Source organism: Leuciscus leuciscus (assembly GCF_965113295.1).
Source record: "Leuciscus leuciscus genome assembly, chromosome: 5".
Classification (NCBI taxonomy): Eukaryota; Metazoa; Chordata; class Actinopteri; order Cypriniformes; family Leuciscidae; genus Leuciscus; species Leuciscus leuciscus.
Genome location: NC_138729.1, coordinates 44,402,335 through 44,423,162, shown reverse-complemented (window position 1 = coordinate 44,423,162; position 20,828 = coordinate 44,402,335). Strand labels below are relative to the sequence as shown.

Sequence of the window (20,828 nt, the reverse complement as noted above, 5' to 3'; positions counted from 1 at the left end):
CGTGAACAGTGAATCGGGCACGCACAAAACTACGTCATCAACTAGACTTATCGTTATTATCGCGAGGAGACAAATTTTTATCGTGGGGAGAATTTTCAGCGGTATATCGCAAACGATAAGATATCGCCCATCCCTAATGGACACACACACACACACACACACACACACACACACACACACACACACACACACACACACACACACACACACACACACACACACACACACACACACACACACACACACACACACACTCTATGACTAGACAGTGTGTGGGAGGACGGCCTTTCGGAGACGGTTGAGAAACAGTCTAGAGAATCTTCTGTGCTAAAATAGTTTCACTCATACGGCACCTTTTAAGAGGTCCGTGACCTTGAAAGAACTTGTGCAACTCTTCTGTCCAGAAATCGTGATGTTTAAAAAGTTCACTGTAGCACATAGTGTTTGGTGCAAATGTGTTTTATTTGAGCTTTGAACTGCACGTGTGTTTCCCATTTGGCAAAACATTTTTTGTTTTGTGGCCAAAATATAGTTCAAATGCTAAAAATGTTTTTCCCCTCACCTCCCCTCACTTATTCGTTTCATTTACTCCGGATGAATATTGTTGGTGTTAATGGGCTTGAAATTTGCCGTGGGATTGCGAGTATTGTACATCATTTTACTCATTCCCGCAGATTATAAAGCCGCCGCTCAGTAATAAATTGAGGGGTTTTTTTTTTGCTGCTTATTGCCCTTAAACAGCTGAAACAATACACACAAAATAATGTCAAAATGCCACATGTGTGTGTGTGTGTTTAAAAATATATGAGGAAATTTAAAATATCATTGTGTAAAATGTAAATATATTAGCAATGTATTGTTTGACATATATTTTGAAATATATTAAAATATATCTGAAAATGTATTTTTGCCATATTGGGTGTGTGTTTTATACACACTGATGAGAGTTTTTCTAAGTCATGCTTATATTCATTATAAAGTATGTGAGAGGATCTGTATGCTAAATGAGAGTGGGTAGAGAGATTTTGGGTGCCTTTGCTCAGTGTGTGAGTGTTTTGTGTTTATATAAGTGGGAGGATCACAAAGTAATGCTCTGGCTTCATTTCAAGCCTTTTCACAACAAACCCCAGGGCTATGTCAGATTTATCTGAAAATTTTCTCATAAAAAAAGTACAAACCAAACAAATCCCATGTTAGGAGACGCCCACTGATATAAACAGCCGATCTGAAGCACTGGATTCAAACCTGGCCCCACCAAACAAACTTTCTTTCTCTTATGGGTACATAATTAAGTGTTCCTGTTTATATTGTCCTGCTGTGAGGGCGCTAAGGATAGAGAAAATCTTGCATTATTACAATACAAAACTAGTTGTCTTGTTAGATGACATTTCATATGGGTAAACTTTATGACCCAGAATTACCACCTTATTCTCAAGGACCATTCTCACAATGGCCGAAATTATATTTTGCTGTATACTGCAAAGAGATTGCGCGAAAGCGACAGATGGTGACTTTGTATGGTGCATGAAAAACAACATTAAGTAATTTGGTTTACTTTCAATTGTTTAAAAATCAGTTTGTCTTGCTTTCCGCATTAGTTCAGCTCCGCTATAAAACAATCTGCTCTCTCATTTATCTGTTTTTGACAGTTGAATACATAATATTTTCTTAATGACGTTTCCGTTTTCAACAGCAAGTGTTTGTGAGCCCTACGGAGGTCTACAGAGGTCCACGCAGGGTGAGAAAGGAGAGCTTGTGGGTCAGTTTTCCAAAGGTTACTGATATCTCAAGCTGTGTTCGATGAGACTGGAGAAAACGGAATATTTTAGGAGAGTTTTATTCATGAGATATGAATAATAGAAAAATGCACATATCCATTTCAAATAAGTGCATACTGACATGCTTTATTGACCGTTAAAAATTTGATGGCTCACCTTTGAGCACATAGACACACAGAGGTGAGGTAAGGTTGAGGTGAGCTCATATGTTTACCTCAGACTCCATCCCAAAGGAAATAGTAGAGCTGCTACACGCTTTAATGAGGAAATACTATGGTATCCAGATGATTACTGCAGTCTCTGATGCATCCTAATACATCTTTTCACCCTGTATAAAACATCACATCATAAAAGAAACATCATTGTCCCTAATTACGACGTGATGACATCAAGCCTTTGGGATAAGCCTCACATGCTGGTTCTAATTGCAATAATTCACACATATGGCCGGTGCTCTAAAATGAATCAATGTTTCTGTTTAAACATCAGGTAAATAGTTTGATGGCAGTCTGTCACTGTAAATTAGCTAATGCATTCTGTGATTGTTCAATTAAAGGAAACCAGCTGGCAGTTGTTTATCGTTAAAAATAATTGAGCTACACGCTATCTTAAGGTTAATTATGATACATCTTGAACCGAAACATTCATGCAGATTTGCAGCTGGAATTCTCAAAAAACAGAACAACAACCAGAGTGAATCATTCATGTGCATTAGTGAATCTCATGAAACACGTCAAGAACATGTCCATGTCATATTTCACGGCAAAATCAAAAGGAATAAATAATAAACTATATGTCCATAAAGATTTTTTTTTCATTGCTTTGCAATGTGATACTACTTGCACACAAAGTGCGCAGAAAGATGATAAGGAATATTTTTATCAGGTACAATCTTAAATGTAACATCATTACTGCAATGCAAATTTTTTTTTTTTGATAAATATAAATATATACACATTTAAATCAATGCATTACAGTAAATTATGCATTTAACCAAATAGCACAACACTCATTCAGAATAAAATAATTAGAATATAGAACATATACCTCATTTCTATTGCTAAAATATATTACATATTTATTAAATATTACATATTTATTATATTTATAATCTAATATATAGATGGATTAAAATAATGAAAACATAGTGAGGAAGGGTGCTGAATTGTCATTAAAATTACCTTATAAAAGTTTAAATATGTATTTTCTCTTTTGATTTTAGGGTGAAACTTTTGTTGGCTTCACCCTGGTAAATAGAAGTGGCCTCTCTGTGTTCTCATACACACACACACAGAATATGAGAGTACAGCTGAGCATGTGAGAGCCAGAGAGTGACAAGGAGCAGACATGAAGGGCAGAAACAGACTACTAGAGTAAATAGAGACAGAGGGTGGGCAGATGGATGACACTGAAAAACAAAAAAACAGCCGATGAAACAGAACAAGAACAGAGAAAAGGTGAGAGACAGAGGGCAAGACATAGTGGAGACGCAGAAAGACGTATTGCATTTAAAGAGACCAAGAGACAGATAGAAAGGGGGTTGAGACCAGTGCGAAGAAAGAAGGGAAAAGCAAATGAAGTCCATAGAGGGAGAGCTGGGAAGGGAGAGGAAGTTCTCTGCGGACACAGATGAGGTCATATTTATTAATAACACCCGTACTAATACAAACAGGCACAGAGTGTGCACAGACAAAGATCATTTTAATGGGACAATATGCACATGTAAGCATGTGTGTGTGCCTGTGTTCCCCTGTGTATGTGTGTGTAGAAGTTTGTTTAGTAGGACACGTTGCCCCTGATATATCTCAGCAGAGCAGATCTGTCAGAGAACACTGCATAGAGAAGAGAAAGAAAGAAAGACCAAGAGAGTCAGAAAAATAGAGGTTACACAGGGCCATGGTGGTGGTTGGGAGCTTGGATGGATTAGAGGCACATCTGTCAAAAGCTAACAGAAACAGAGAGAGAGAGACAGAGAGAGAGAGAGAGAGAGAGTAACTCATATACTGCTGACTTACTGCCAACTGCACATTTTACCGCTGTGATTAGGAATGTCAAAAGTAACGTAACTTCTGTACCACGTCGACACAAAAATAAAACAAGACACTAGTCTTTCTACTGTATCTGTTGTACCACATAACGACTTCAAACAGTCACTTGCATGTGAACTCATTAAATATGTATATATATGTATATGTATATATATATATATATATAAAAAAATATATAATCGAGATTCATCAGACCAGGCAACATTTCTTCTATTGTCCAATTTTGGTGAGCCTGTGCGAATTATAACGTCAGTTTGCTGTTCTTCGCTGACAGGAGTGTCACTGGTGTATCTTCTGCTGCTCTTCTGCTTCAAGGTTCGATGTGTTGTGCGTTCAGAGATGCTCTTCTGCAAACCTCGGTTGTAACAAGTGGTTATTTGAGTTACTGTTGCCTTTCTATCAGCTCAAACCAGTCTCCTCGGACCTCTGGCACTAACAAGGCATTTTCGCCCACAGAACTGCCGCTCACTGGATATTCTTTCTTTTTAGGACCATTCTCTGTAAACCCAAGAGATGGTTGTGCTGAAAAAATCCCAATAGATCAGCAGTTTCTGAAATACTTAGACCAGTCCATCTGGCATCAACCCACAAACCTTGCCAAAGTCTCTCAAATCACCTTTCTTTCCCATTCTGATGTTCAGTTTGAACTTCAGCAGATATACCAAATACCAGCAGATATTTATTCAGCAGATATACCAAAATATATATTACAAAATGTACTTAAAAAAAAAATATACACACACACACACATTTAAAATCAAGCTACAAATCAAACACACATATTTAATTATATTATAGCAGATGTTTTGCCAGTTATTATTATTTTTTATTCAATTATTTTATTTTATTATCAATTAATTTCTAAATGGCCTTACAATTATAGCTTTTACATTATAGCTCTAAAAATGCTTGCTAATTGCACTATCCACTATGGTGCCCTTGCTGTTGACTTGCACTTTTGGGGCCTTTGCTGAAGGATGTCTGTGAAGTCCACGAGAACGCAAAACACACATCGATGCCACCACTGGTTCAGACTCAACAGCCCATGCAAAGTGTTCTTCCCCTGGTATTGATAACTGAAATTTTGGTATCATGACAACCAATAGTACATCAGATTTCCAGCAAGTTCATATGAAGTCTAGCTACTCAAAGCCATCAGAATGACCGCTAAATCAATCTAACCTACTACTAAAGGCTGTGTATCACTCTCTCACTCTTTTTATTTTCAGGAGACTCTTAGCAGACAAGGATTGAAATTCTATCTCTATGTTCTATAGGGTTGCTAGTCCTGACTTCTTTCTGGTAATGGATCTGTAATAGGTAAAGAGCTAAGGAAGAGGAAGCGAAGGCCCCTTTTCTGTTCTACTCAGCGGAACCCGTGCAGACACTCTCAAACCCTCTCTGGCCTCGGTCTAAATTCATTTAGAACCACTTTCGGTCAACGGCTAGCTAATAAACTGCTGGTAAATGTTGCTAAGTTTAAAAGCTGCTATTAAAATCCGCAACGGACCCAGAGGCAATCAACGACTGTGAAATCTTTCAGTGCAGCTAGCTCACATCGCGCTTCGCACGCATCTTTAAATTGATACGTTCAGGGTGCAAAGTGATTTGGTTACAGGCGAATCGGCACTTACAAATGAGAATATATTTTCCGTTAAGGGGAGCAATGAAAATAACATTTCAGAGAGGCACGAAGACACACAAAGCGAGATGAGAGAGAAGGGAAAGATGGGGAGAAGTACGCCACCGGGCTGGCCTGGGGTCAGTGGCATGAAGTGAAAAACAAAAGAATGTGAAAAACCAGCAGAGAAGAGGAGAGCACTTCAGGTCTCCTCCTGAGAGGATGCAGGCCACCTGTGCAGCATCCTTGATTACACTTGTAAAACGTGAAGCCAGACACACACACACACACACACACGGAGTCAAACCAATATAGAGATAAAAATCCAAATAAGTCATTCTCCAAACAAAATCTGTGAGCTTTGCAACAGGTGAAGCAATACAAATGAGATACTGATATGTATTATGAATGTTTATGTATATTATTACAATTATCATTCTGGATTCACAAAATTAACTCCTTTAGACAGCATGACACAGGACATAACACTTAAGGATGCAATGTAATAGAACATTTTTAAATAAATGACTGCTTTCATTGAGAAAGGATGCATTAAAATCAAAAGATTTCTATTTGAAACAAATGCTGCTCTTTTGTACTGTCAATTAATCAAACAATCCTGAAAAAATGTTTCATGGTTTCAAAAATATTAAGCAGCAACTGTTTTCAACATTGATACGAATAATAAATGTTTCTTAAGCCCTAAATCAGCATATTAGAATGATTTCTGAAGGATCATGTGACACTGAAGACTGGAGTAATGATGCTGAGAATTCAGCTTTTGCCATCACAGCAATACATTTAATTTTAAAATATATTAAAATAGAAAAATGTTTTTTAAATTTAAATAATATTTCACAATATAACTGTTTTTACAATATTTGTAATCAAATAAATGCAGCCTTGTTGAGCATAGGATACTTTCAAAAACAAAAATTGACCCCAACGTTGTGAAAGGCAGTGTATCTCTCACTCTCTAGACAGACAGACAGACAGACAGACAGACAGACAGATAGACAGACAGACAGACAGATCTATCTATCAACATCAATAGGTTAACCAATTTATTGTGCATTCCTAAAAATAGCAGCACCCCTACAAAAACACCGGCACTTCCATTCCATCAATACTCCAGGACACATGATGCATTCAGTCAATGCACATCATATCTGTGATATACAATCCAGCACTAATATGTAAGTCATACCTGCATCTCCAGGTACATACTAATGGAGTGAAGAGCTTCAGATTACCCATGACAGCCCTAAGCACAGCTTAACCCACGACAATAACCACACACACAATACTGCTTTGTTAACGCCGGGTGGGGAACCCCACCACCACAACAATACAAGTGCACACACAGCGTCACACGGCGATCACAAGCACAACAGCCATGAGACTCGCTCTGTCAGACACACACCTACACACACAGCAAGTGTTTTAATGGTAAGCCTGCGTTATTAATTAAATAAAAGCTCCCTGAGGGAGAGGAGGGGGTGTGTGGATTGTGTGAATTTAATCAACACACATTCAATAACAGCATCAGAAGGCTGGATGGGTAGAGAGAGAGAGAGAGAGAGAGCGAGAGAGAGAGAGTGGTAATGTCACGCTGTGTTGCCGTAGCGCTCTCTTTCAGCTTGTCGCACGATGCGATGCAACAGAACTTGATCACATTAGTCAAATCATAATGAGTGGTTTAAACTACATTGCATTATAATCAACAATGCAGTCCATACTGCAAGCAAGCAGTGCAATCCAACAAAACTAGACCGCACCTTTTATAATCAACAAAGTAGACTATATAGCAAGCAAGGGTTGGTTGAAATAAAAAATAAAGCACTAAAAACTAAAATCAATCCTTTTAAATGCCACAAGGAAATTTCGACAACATGTAACAATAATGTTAGATGACGGAAAAAGTATCTAAATGTAAAGATAGAGAAAATTAGCATGCATACTTAAAAGCAAGTTAGGGGATTTGTTCCAGAAACATTTTTTGTTATATGCTGGGTGAAAGTCTCTTCACATCCTGATAGCAATTGCTACATGTATTTATATGTATACTGTACACAGTATATACTGTCTGTGGAAGGCATAGGACCATAAAATGTCCACTCATTGCATTTGGTCCAAATGCAATCTGAAATAGATGGAAACCTTTGACGCTATATACTCGGTTTGTGACTCAATTTTATGCGTTTCAATGGCAACACTATCAACGCCTAATCTGCAGCAGTCAGGTGATACAGGTAAGTGCTCTTTAAGTTGTTTATGTTCATCATTATTGTGATGTTATGTGCTTTGAGACATGCGGTAGTTTAACGCCGTCTCTCGTCTAGTGACGCTTTGCAAACTCTGCTGTGTGCGTTCATGTGTTTTGAAGGAGGCGTGGCTTTGGAGACGCTCTGAAGGGAGGGAGGATCTCATGCTTTCAAAGCTAGCTTGTTATTCCTAGCCGCACCGAAAATTGCCTACTCTACCTTAAATAATGCAATAATGAATGCTCAAAAAAATCAGATACAGTCTTAAGAATAGGTTTGCGATGCTTCTTGGAAATGCAGCCCTGGTCAAATAGTCATGCCCCAAAAACGTACTGGTTCATAGAAATGATTTAACAAATCAAAATTCTTTTGATACATATTTTACCAGGTCTGCTTGTAGTCGACGTAGCCTCGTTTACCTCGTTTACCGACAGTAGCCACATATTGTATGTGTACTGGAAGCTACTGTCACCAAGACAAATTCCTCGTATGCGCAAGCATACTTGGCAATAAAGCTCTTTCTGATTCTGATTCTATACCAAATTTCAAGTGTCAAAATCAGTCAAATGGCCAAGAAGGAGTGTGAAACTGAATCTAGATGTAGACACGCTCACGAATTCTGATGAAAGATCTACATTCTGGTCCATAAGTTCCAGAAACATATACAAATAAATGTACATTTGCACATTAGAGCACCACCCTCTGTTCAATTCTAACAAAATCTGGTAGACAGCATCATATAGACATCCTGCATGTATATGCCAAGTTTACGACTTTGGCTACATACCAGCTGAGCAACTGCCATTGAGAAGAATAGGAATGCTATCGGACTGCTATCTCCAGAAATTACAGATGTTCTTGACACTGCTTGTAATGATGTGACACGACAACTATATTGGTCCCATTGCAATTGACAAGACAGCCTACGCCACAAACACGCATTTGTGAAAAAATTATGGCAGCGATACAACTGTGTTGCTCTTTCACAGCGTGGATGGTGTATTTGTGGGATGAAGAGAAAAGAGAAAGGGCAGAAAGGTATCCAGGGGACCTGGTCTGTTTCTCCCACCCGTCTTTCTCCATTATCCGTCAACCTCTTTTTAAGAGATGCTTTATTGATTTTCTCATGCGTGGTAGAGCCATGGCTTACCAGGGGGTGTTTTCTCTCTCTCTCTCTCTCTCTCTTTCTCCGCCTTTCTCGAAGTGCTGCTATACAATCATAATACAAAAAGTTTTTCTCTCTATGGCTGCCTTTTTTGTGTGTGTCTGAGAAGGAACTTTGCTTAATAGGCGCAAAAAATAAGCTCCTAGATAAACTGTTCCATGTGTGCTGGAGAGGTGAGAGAGAGAGAGAGAGAGAGAGAGAGGCAAAGGAAAAGAGAGAAGGAGCAGGCAGCACGTGGAAAGGGTCTATTACAAACACACAGGAGCACTCGGCATGAGGATCCAAGGGAAAAAAGACTCACTGGAGGGAAAAGAGATGGAGAGAGGAGCAGAAAGAGAAGGAGTGACTGAGGAGATTGATGCTGTATTTGCTGTCTGCTGGTTTGCCGTTATCTCTGTTTCTCAGGTCCTGAGTTTATGGGCGCTCCCATGCTTTGCTCCTCTATCTTCCTCTCTCTTTCGCCTCTTCTGGAAAGAAATTCTCTCTCTTTCTCAGTTTCCATTTAAAGTACAAAAATAAAATATAATTTAAATATAATTTAAATAAAACAAAAAAATAAAAATAAAAAAGCATCGAACAAAGACAGAATGAACATTACAAGAATAAAGGAATAGAGTTCATCCCAAATTTTTTATTCTGTCATTATTTACTCATCCTCATGTCATTCCAAACAAAACACATGACTTTATGAATAAGGACTGGGGCTGTCAAACATCGAAATGACAAAAAGCACCATAAAAGTATCCCGTTCCATGGAAGAAATAAAGTCATACAGGTTTGGAACAACATGAGGGTGAATAAATAATGACAGATTTTGTTAATTTCTGGCTGAACTATTGCTTTAAGAATACTCTATTGCACAGACAACATTGAATATGATGATCACAGTGGTTTCTGAGGGTGTGCAGCTCAAATATGAATATTGCAGATGCTTATCTATCCTCCCCCAGTAGCATTTGCATTTGATCTCTCTCTTTCTTGCTATTTTATATCAGCACGCTGTCTCTATCTGCATTAGTCTCTCTCTCTGAGTGACAGAGCTAGTGTGACTGCGTGTGAGAGGCGCAGCAGGAGGTGTGCAGCATGTAGCGAACCAGGGTTAAAGGTCGTCCTGCAGAAGATGGGGGAGGGTGAAGGGCTAAGCGCTCGCACACACTGCCTCACCAGGGTCTAATGGTCCAACAGCCTCGCTATTGTTACTCCATCCTGTGGGTCTTGCACATCTGGGGGGAGATCTGCTTTGGGGATCAAGCTGTAGAAACGGGCAAGAGGAACCCGCCTTACACCAGGAGGCAGAGGTGTTGGGGTGGTCCGGGCCTGTGCGGGGAGATTTTTGTGGACGTATTTCCCGAGGGAAGGGGGGAGGGTTAAGGAAAGGGGGCCGAGCCCAGCTGTGGAGCTGTTTCTGCCCCAATGGCAACACACAGCCACTTTTATTGTGTGTGAATGCTGGTGTGCTTGACTGTTTGTTCCTCTGGTGTTTCCTGCTGCTAACAGTTCAATCTTCAAGTCACACGGGAAAGAATTATGTTAAAGGGCAAAACAAACCCAAAATGAGTTAGATTGCTACATTTTCTGAAGAACATCGGAACATGTTGTTACACTGCAACACGCCTGCACTGTTGTGCATGGTTGAAAGGGCATTGCTATGCAATTGCAAAGATTGCTAGGGTGTTGCTAAGTGGTTTCTAACAAAAAAACAAACAAAAAAACAATGTAGAATCTAACTACTTAAAACGAAACAACATTGGAAACAACATTGGATCCCACTCACTTTATGGACAAAAAGCACTGATATGTAACAGAATGACACAAGGTTAAATAAAAAGTACTGCACATCTCAACAAGACACATCATTCATGTCTGTTAGGGCTGCACAATTCAGAGAAAAAAATAAAACTGTGATTTTTCTGATAAAAATTGTGATTGCGATTTAAATGCGATAAAAAAAAATCCAGTTTTGTTGTGCTTGTTTGTAGGGCTGCACAATACGTCTATAATTGTATCATTTATTTTAAATGTTTTATAATAATTACAATTTACATATCAATATGGCTATAAAATAATACTAATACTAATGTTAGCATTATTATTACCAATATCATTATTACTAAATAAAAACAAAATAAATATTACCATAGATATATTTCACTGTAAAAAAAATACATAATAATAATAAAAATATAATAATAATAATATATCAATATTTAAGGCTGTTTCAAATGTCTTAATTTTCAAACGTTAAACCATAAAACTTGCTGGGAGCCCTTAAAGGAATGGTTCACCCAAAAATGAAAATTATCCCATGATTCACTCACCCTCAAGCCATCCTATGAGTATATGACTATCTTCTTTCAGACAAACACAATCAGAGTTATATTAAAAAATATCGTTGCTCTTCCAAGCTTTATAATGGTAGTGAATGGCACTCCTGATTTTGAAGTCCACAAAAGTGCATCCATCCATCATAAAAGTTATCTCCAAGTAGACTTCAAGGGGTTAATAAAGGCCTTCTGAAGCAAAGCAATGGGTTTTTGTAAGAAAAATATCCATATTTAAAGCTTTATAAACTAAAATAACTAGCTTCTGAGCAAACGCAGAGCTTCTTGTCCAGCAGTATTTACTGTGAACTGATCCGCTCTGAGACGCTGCAAACACCGGCGGGTAATAAGCTTCACTCTGAAACACGAAGTGCATTTATTTATGTAATTAAATCAGTCTTCGCAATTTGATAATCGCACTAAGTCATAGCGCAATTTCTGATTTATTATCATTAATCGTGCAGCCCTAAACACAAATGGTGTGGGACGCGTCATGTACTTCAGTTTAATGCCTAGGCTTAAGGGTTGTCTGAATTCTAGCACCACTAATAATATGAACTGTAAAGGCTGAACAGCCTCCAACTGCTTATTTGTTCAGATGTGTTTAAAATACTGCAATTTTCACATTACAACCTGAACTGAACTGAGTACCAAATACTCTCTGAGACCAGAGATTTCACCGTTCCAACTCCATTGTGTGCAAAAATACACTTAAGCAAATACATTTGGCTTTTGGGGAGAAAAAACACCCATTAATTCCAGGCAAAGGGGGATATGAAGCACCCAAACCAGATGTAAGCTCAGTAAACAACCTGAGCCCTAGATGCATTAGGGCAAACATCTGTTAGGAACGCACGAGTAGAAGAGAGCGAGAGACAGAAAAGAGCAGCGAGGGAGGAGAAAAGCTGCACTTGCTCAAAGCAAAAGCACAGACATGTGATTGCGCCTCTAAATTACATTTCTATAAACACAATTTCCAAAAGGACATTTGGAACTGGCTCACACTAAAGGAAACCATTGACCGGTTGTTTTAATGCAGTTCAGCTCCTACCTGTGGCTGCCAGGCTTTGAATGGCGAAAAACTAAAATACGACCCTAATTTTAGGATGGATTGGAAGAAAAGCCCTGCAAACACAAACGCATACAGTCACTCTCATGCATATACAACAAATGCACAGCTTGAAAAAATCACTAGAAGAGCCTGTGGGGAAGGACACTAAAATAGCAGATGGTCGATACTGGTCATTTGCTAGCAAACGAGAGGGCCTACGCTCTCCACCTTTCCCCTCTGCGCGGCCTCCATATGCAGCTCATAAAAGACACGCACAACTGGCCTGATGGATCCATCTCAGCACCAGGAAAACGAGCCCATGGGTGGAAGAAGGAAAAACGAGGTGAAGGAACGCTACCGAAAACGGAATTCACGGGCCGGTGAGGTATAATACTAAAATAACACTGGCTTGCAGAAGAAAGAAAGTTACAGCGGTATAGAATGACACAAGAGAGTAAATGATGACAAATGTTCAAATGTTTGTCTATCGAAACTTGACTTTTCTAAAACAGTCAATCACTTTCACAGCTCTGTGCGGATGTGTATCTCCACCTCTGGCCCACAGCTGCGCACACACACACACACACACACACACACACACACACACACACACACACACACACACACACACACACACACACACACACACACACACACACACACACACACACACACACACACACACACACACACACACACACACACACACACACACACACAACCATCATTCCAATGTGTAAACACACTGGGGGATGGTGGACAAATGCACTACCCTTAACACAAATGCACACAAGCGGCCCTTCCATCCAAACACACGCAATTTCTTCTATATTTGCAGTGCTGCTCTTAAAACACTCTTCCCCATCCTCTTATCTAAACATCACACATGTCCATCCCCAGCCCCTGCTGTTTTCACTCTCCCGTCTCACCATCCGCCTGCGTCCACTCAGGATCACGGACTCGCCTTGAATGCATGACCTCTCTCCACTTTTACACATCACTCCTGAGACTCCAAGAGTACCATTGCACTCATTACAAATACAGGTGAAGGCCAGAAAACAGAGAGACTAACTAGAGGCAGAGAGGAAATGGCATATAGGAGCGCACACTGATTGAGAATAATGAGGGTTCTAGTCGAAGGGGTCGCCGTCAATACGCACGACCACCACACATGAACTCCCAGCAGAGAGAGGGGGACAAATGACCCTTGTACGGGCTTATATAGGGAACACACTTCACAATAAGCCAGAGGACGGAAGGTGTCACGCAAGGCGAGGTTTCGTGCTTGCCAATTGATTTCTATTCATTCGGCGTAGAGGTGGTTTAGGGACACAGTCACGTTGGTTATGACGGTGCGCTGCATGCGCTAATTGAACAACAGTGTCCGCAAAACCACACTATTATAACAAGACCCAAGGCCAGAACATTTGTTTCATGATGTCAGGGATGTAATCCAATAATTCATTCATGTGATATGAGTTCCTGCAGGGGCAGATAGCAAGCACACAGGACGACTTAGAAAGGAGGCTTTTGAATTCCATACAGGTACTTGTGATGGCTCTGTGCAATCTGCATGTTGTTGACATTATAATGCGTTTTTGATGCACTTCAACTGAGAGTTGTGACCGCGTTTGTGATGATCCAATTAATATGGATGGTTTATTCCTGGCATTTTACCATGAATGCATCTTTACAGTTGCATAAAAGGTCAAATTGTGGTTTGGATCTAGTCAAACAGCTTTTTAAGCTCAAGGATAGCACTTTTTTCTTTCTTTTTTCTTTTTTTAAATACACTGTAAACGTGAACATGCAGCTAAAAAAAAATAAGACTATTTCTACCTGATCTGAGCCTTTAAAATTCTTACATTTGAGTAACCGCTATTATTCAGTCATTATAAATAATTTCTTTGAACTGGATCAAACCGGTTAATTTAGATGTTACTCCATGAAGAACATTTTTACATTAACTGACCTTTCTTTAAAGAGTCGGAGATCAAAGTCTGAATTTTAGGAGTTGGAATTCAACATTCCAGATTCCAAACTGGATGATCAGAATACTATAGCTTTTCCTGTCCTTGTGAATCCCTCATGTCAATGTGTGTGTGTGTGTGTGTGTGTGTGTGTGTGTGTGTGTGTGTGTGTGTGTGTGTGATTCAGTTTTAGGTACTATTGACTAAGGAAGGATGCGAGTCTATTGTGGCACAACAATGAGAAGATCTTCCCTCCAGGAGCCCAATTTGACTCTCAATGGATTTGAGGAACATCTGGGCTGAAGGGGTGACAGTGTATGGGCCCCCAGCAAGCTATTCCCTGCCAGTTGCATTTAATGCCGGAACACTGTCCAGGACAGGCTGGAAACAAACATGAATGGAGCACATTTATACAGTTACTGCTCTCCTCTGCTTCCACTGTTCATTAACAGACAATGACGAGAGCGTATGACAGCCCTACGTCACAATAATAAAGAGCTTTGTTCGAGGCTTCCAGTATCCTCTGCTTGCACTGTATGAATCATTATAATAAACAATCAATTGTTCTTGGATGTGATGATACACACTGACCTCACTATTTCACATATACAAAACCACAATCTATAAAATCCCATTGACATCCATTGCTCTCAACCTGTAGACACCTTTTGTCATTGAAATCTTTTGGGGGGGGGGGGTCCACCCAAAAATGAAAATTCTATCATTTACTCACCCTCATGTCATTCCAAACCTGTATGACTTTTTGGTCAAAACGGTTTTGTTACCAACATTCTTCAAAATATCTTTGTTTGTGTTTTGCAGGTACAAATGTCATACAGGTTTGGTTTGGAACAACATGAGGGTGAGTACATTTTTGGGTGAACTATTCCTTTAAGACATGATCATTTGAACCTCATAAGAGGACCCCTCACAAAATTTGCGCACACACAAACACACTTCTCCCTGAAAAATAATTGAAAAGGTATTGTTCACCCAAAAACAAAAAGAATATTCTGTAATCATTAACTCACCATCAAGAGTACACAAGGGAACTACCTATGTCAGATTCATGAATAAATAATTTATTGTAGTCAGAAAAAATGTTTAATTCCATTTACAAAGTTGATCTAAATGATTTGTTTACAAATCAGACGGATCTGATTCTGGAGTTCAAGTGATCAACTTGCTGTTAACAGCTCAATAGAGGGGAAGATCACTGAATAATGACTTACATTTCTGCGTCAACTCACACGACTGCTACTGTAAATCTTCGGAAGACTTGGGATGTGCACAACTTTTATGGCGATTTTACATCTTATTTTAGACTTGACATCTTCAGTCACGTTTTATTGCCAAATTTGCCAATGCATGGAAAACCAGTGTTTCACCAAAATGTCTCCTTTGTGTTCCATAGTGGAAAGAAAGTCATAAGTTCTTGGAGCGACATAAATGAGTAAATAATGACAGTATTTCTTATTTTTTGTTTAACTCTTTGACCATTTCTTTGCCTGAATGAGCACCCAGCCATATGAAAACACCAGTGTCCACTTCATGATGTAATTACTGTAATCTCCAGTATGCAGCGCGCACTTATTTCATTATAGACGACCAGTATTTGAAATGAAGGAAAACGCACTTTGTAAGATGTGTCACAGCTGGTGGTGGTCAATATCCAACAACACTTTTAGGCTATATATAATTTCCAGAAAATACCATCATCGCTTAAACCTGTCACTAAATAATGATCAACCTCAGAAAGAAGCGTTTTATTGTGCTGTGAACGTGGCAGGAACATTGTAATTGCATTAAGAAAAAAGTGCTGATTTTGGGCTTTAAATATATACAATCCCATCACATATGCAAAAAACAATCAGCGTTTGTTCACTCACTTAAATCTGGCACATAAAGATGTTAGTATCTTAGTTGTTTTTACGTTGAAATGCGTGTCCAATCAAAACCGCACTGCGTTTTCGCCAAAGTGACACAAACTGACATCTACATGTATTACAATCATCTTTAGTTAGGATTTAAAACTTATCTAAACAATATGGCAACAGTTGGAGCTCCGCCGACTGAACGACTGGCTGACTTAATGACGGTATCAAATATCCTTTCCACCCCCATCACTTTTAACAATAAACGACATTTACAAAAAGCACTAATTACGTGACGTTGTGACGTCAATTTATAACAGAACGGATCGCTGCAATAATAGAACACTGCAATAATCCAGTTGTATTTGTATTGGAGGCGTCAAACTTACCTCTGGCGAGTCAGTGCGTAACGCTCACGGACTGTCAACGCGTCCAAAAACGCATGAAAACGCACACAGCGCTTGGTCTCAGAGAACCAGCATTTCAAAACGAGCCCAACAAAATCCACATTTCCCAAAGAAAGACTCAGCTCCTTGTGTTTTCCCGCATGCTTGCTTTCTTGACGTCTAGAGGAGCGAGCGAGCGGCGCGATGGTCGGTGTCGGTTTACGCAGCGCAACTCTCTCCGTTCACTCCCTTTGTAGTAGTTCTAGAGAGGGAGGGTGTATTAAACCCGTCCAGATCCACTTCTTCAAAGCGGTTCCCCTCCGTCTCAGCAACTTAAACCCCGCGCCCTGCTAAAGTGAAGCTCTGTGAGAGAGACAAAGGTAGCGGATGGGAAGCGCAGCTCCAATACGCCACACACACACTCACACACACACACACACGCACACTGCACTGGAGGATATACTGCCTCCTGATGGGTATCGGGAAAGCGATGAGGCGGACCGGTGGCTCACAAAAGCAGTACAAACAGGTCTCCGCCCCAATCGCCCTGTCCTGTACGGGAACGGGCCCGGAATATCATCATAATCAGGCGAAGTGAAGTATTTGTCATTCTCTAATGGGCTTCTGTGCTGTTGCCTACTACATTATTTTAATGACTTTTTCTAGCACATTACAGTTACCTATCATACAAGCTGTTATATAGTAAATGTAAAAAATACGAATTAAGTAGGCCTATACATAAGTACTTATTTATATTGTAACATGAGTACTGTAATACAAACTCCTTTTAACCAGAAACAGAGATGCACAGTAAAACTGCTATAAATGTTAACAATTTTTTTTTTAAATAAATAAATATATATTTCTAAATGCTACAGCAAAATCTTGACTTAAGTTACCTTACCATTACAGTGAAAATATTCGATTTAACATGATAAAACATGAAATCTTACAATACAATGTTTAAAGTTATGGAAAAATTTACATAAATGTAATTGTGCTTCACATAATGGTAATATTCTATAATAATAATATTAAATTTGCTATTCTTTTTTATATCAGTTTAAATTATATGGTTCAATATATAGTTTGATGTAAATACAGTTATGAATTAAAATATGGACGGATGGACGGATAGATAGATAGATAGATAGATAGATAGATAGACAGGCAGACATATAGATAGATAGATAGATAGATAGATAGATAGATAGATAGATAGATAGATAGATAGGTAGATAGATAGACAGACAGACAGACAGACAGACAGATATAGACAGACAGACAGACAGACAGACAGATAGATAGACAGATATAGATAGACAGACAGACAGACAGACAGACAGATAGATAGACAGATATAGATAGATAGACAGACAGATAGACAGACAGACAGACAGACAGATAGATAGACAGATATAGATAGACAGACAGACAGACAGACAGACAGATAGACAGACAGATAGATAGACAGATATAGATAGACAGACAGACAGATAGACAGACAGACAGACAGATATAGATAGACAGACAGACAGACAGATAGACAGACAGACAGACAGATATAGATAGACAGACAGACAGACAGACAGACAGATAGACAGACAGATATAGATAGACAGACAGACAGACCGACAGACAGACAGACAGACAGACAGACAGACAGACAGACAGACAGACAGACAGATAGATAGATAGATAGATAGATAGATAGATAGATAGATAGATAGATAGATAGATAGATAGATAGATAGATAGATAGATAGATAGATAGATAGATAGATATGCATGTCTGGGGTTATGTTTAAAACATTAGAGATGCAGCAACAGGAAGCAAAACAACAGCCCTAGGATAATCCAGTATATTCTCATTTTAGTAGATTCAATGGATTATGGCCTGCATTTTAACACTTTAATAAATCTCCCACGTAATATACACTATACTTAGAGATAAGCATCTTGCCTTTGCCAAAGCCAAAGAAAATATCTCCAAAAGATTAACCTAAATTATGTGAATCTAGACATCGCACTGAAAGAAAAGCGGTTTCAAATGTCTCTCAGCCTTGTGTGTCTCTTTTCTATATTTCTTTAGAAAAGCACATAACCAAAACTGTACTAGTGGACCCTGCATGATAGTCAAGGGACTGCAGCAGATCTGAATGAGGAGGGGTCTTTCTAGAACATTTGGACTGACTTCACATGAGTAGACGAAGCCTTTTATACCTCACAAACTAAATGTGTATAACTGCAGTTGAGACACTCAATTATGGGCAGTGCTTCCTCTAGTGTAATCATAATGGAAATCTTCATTATATTTCTGAGTTCTGAGTCTACTTAAATAAAAGCGTCCTGCCCCAGAGGCCCCTCAGATTCACGAATAAAAGCCTTGAGTGCAGGTGCTGGGAACGGAGGAGGCATAGATATCATTTAGAATCTGTTTGGATGAGGATTTACTCTGGGAGGCGAATCTAATGGATAATGGACACCGGCACAGCGGGACCCAGGAGACCACACAGAAAAAACCCTTCATATTATAACAAAAACAATCTCTATCAATGCCAAGTCACATGGTGAAATGTACAATTGCCACGGTATGTGGAGAACCTATAAAGGTTAATTTTATATGAGAAAAAGGTTTTGATTTGTATTTCTGCATCGTGAGATGTTTCAATAGATTATCTGCTGGGAATATTTATGTTGATAAGACACGGCGTACCAGTAACAAACACTGCTGCTATGACCATAAAGTTGTTCCTCTGACCACAATTAATGCCATTTCTTAGATATTGTAAATAAACTGAATGCAAAACGCAGATGTTTGATTGCAATTACCCTTTGCCTTCTTAGTGCTGCAATGTTAAATGCTTCTTATGGAATATCATTAAATAAATAGCATTAATCAATACATAGTGAAACAACCCTGTCGCTTGCATCACTGCAAAGGATTTACATGCAAACCTTATACCTGGCTTTATTTTTGTGAAGGTTCTGCCCTTGATGGAAGGATTATCAGGGGTTATTCTCAATTCAGATCAAGATATGGACAAGGGTGAGTCTTATTGATACAAGCTGAATCTTGAGGAGATGCTGCCTTTTGAGTAAAAAAAAAAAAAAACCTTTCAGCACTCTACTGAAATGCAGAATCACTTTTTGAGTGAGAGCCGACTTTGTATCTATTCACAGTTCTTGCTTCAGCAAGGTTGTATTAGTCATGTGGAACAAGCACAGCTTGGAATATAGCACAGGAAGCAGACAAATGTGGAAACTAGGCCAGGACAAAGAGGTAAGGTGTACACTCATTAGGACGGGGTGCAGAGGTCCCATCCCCAAAGCTACAACTATATATATATATCTTACTACTGCTCATATGTTCTAATTTAAGCCCAAACTACAGTGCTGAAAGCATGCACAGTCATGATAGTGAAAATACAGTATATGACCACACAACTTCACTAACAAGGTTAGATTTACTCATTCTTTAGGTGAACGCAGAGAAATGTACATATGAGAAGACAGTACTCAGAACTGTGAATCAGTGAAGAACCTTGCGATGCACAATACTGTATATTGTTGACATTTGGGCAATAGTAATGCACTAAATGTCTTTAATCACAAATAAGATAGAGTGATGCTCACTACATTAAAGTTCTCTCTCTGCTTTAGAGAGAGAAAGAGAAAAAAAGATTATGATCGCTTCTTTAGCCGCTTTTCTACCGTCGGGCCCAGTGCTGGTCCTGGGGGCTCTAAGCAAAACTTTGTAAGGGGGCTCCTGTCAATGCATTCATAAAAACCCTAAAATGACCTGAACCCCTTAATATGTTCTTTCAGAGCAGTTTCATTGTCAACCAACAGTGAGTTAAAATAGTCAGTAATACCATAAAAAATAAAATGACAAACAATGGGATAAATACAATAGAAAAAAAGATAAAATACAGAAATTGAATAAAAATAAAACTGTGTATAGTCTTCACTGTATGAATTAAATAAATTATATATTACATTGATTCTTTAAGTTACTAAAGTTATTCAGTGAAGAGCAGTAAACGATTCTCTCTTTTTATTTTGTTGCTTGATTAACATTAAATGTTATTAGACAGCATCAGGTTTATTAGGCTGTTGTCACTTTAAGACACAAAAGCACAGATCTAATATACTGATAAGCATTCGATTACAGAGCTCCCAACTACAGAGAAACTGGTAGCCAGGCAACAGACAAGTGACAGAGTTGTGACGTCACTACACGCATTCTGGGCCGAGAATGGTTTATAAACGTGCCGTGCCAAAACCAGGTTCAAGTGGACAACTGGACCCGTTCCTCACCGTTGTTAGAAACCGTTTGGCCCATCGGTG

General features: G+C 39.0%; 1 protein-coding gene across 1 annotated transcript in view; it reads right to left on the bottom strand.

Moving 5' to 3' along the window:
• sema4c (sema domain, immunoglobulin domain (Ig), transmembrane domain (TM) and short cytoplasmic domain, (semaphorin) 4C) overlaps nt 1–16,969 on the bottom strand; it is a 58,848-nt gene extending 41,879 nt beyond the window's left edge. The window contains exon 1 of the mRNA XM_082170234.1: nt 16,482–16,969. The gene's annotated coding sequence lies outside the window, so the exon portion shown is untranslated. The remainder of the gene's footprint in view (nt 1–16,481) is intronic.
• Between the last annotated feature and the right edge of the window lie 3,859 nt (nt 16,970–20,828).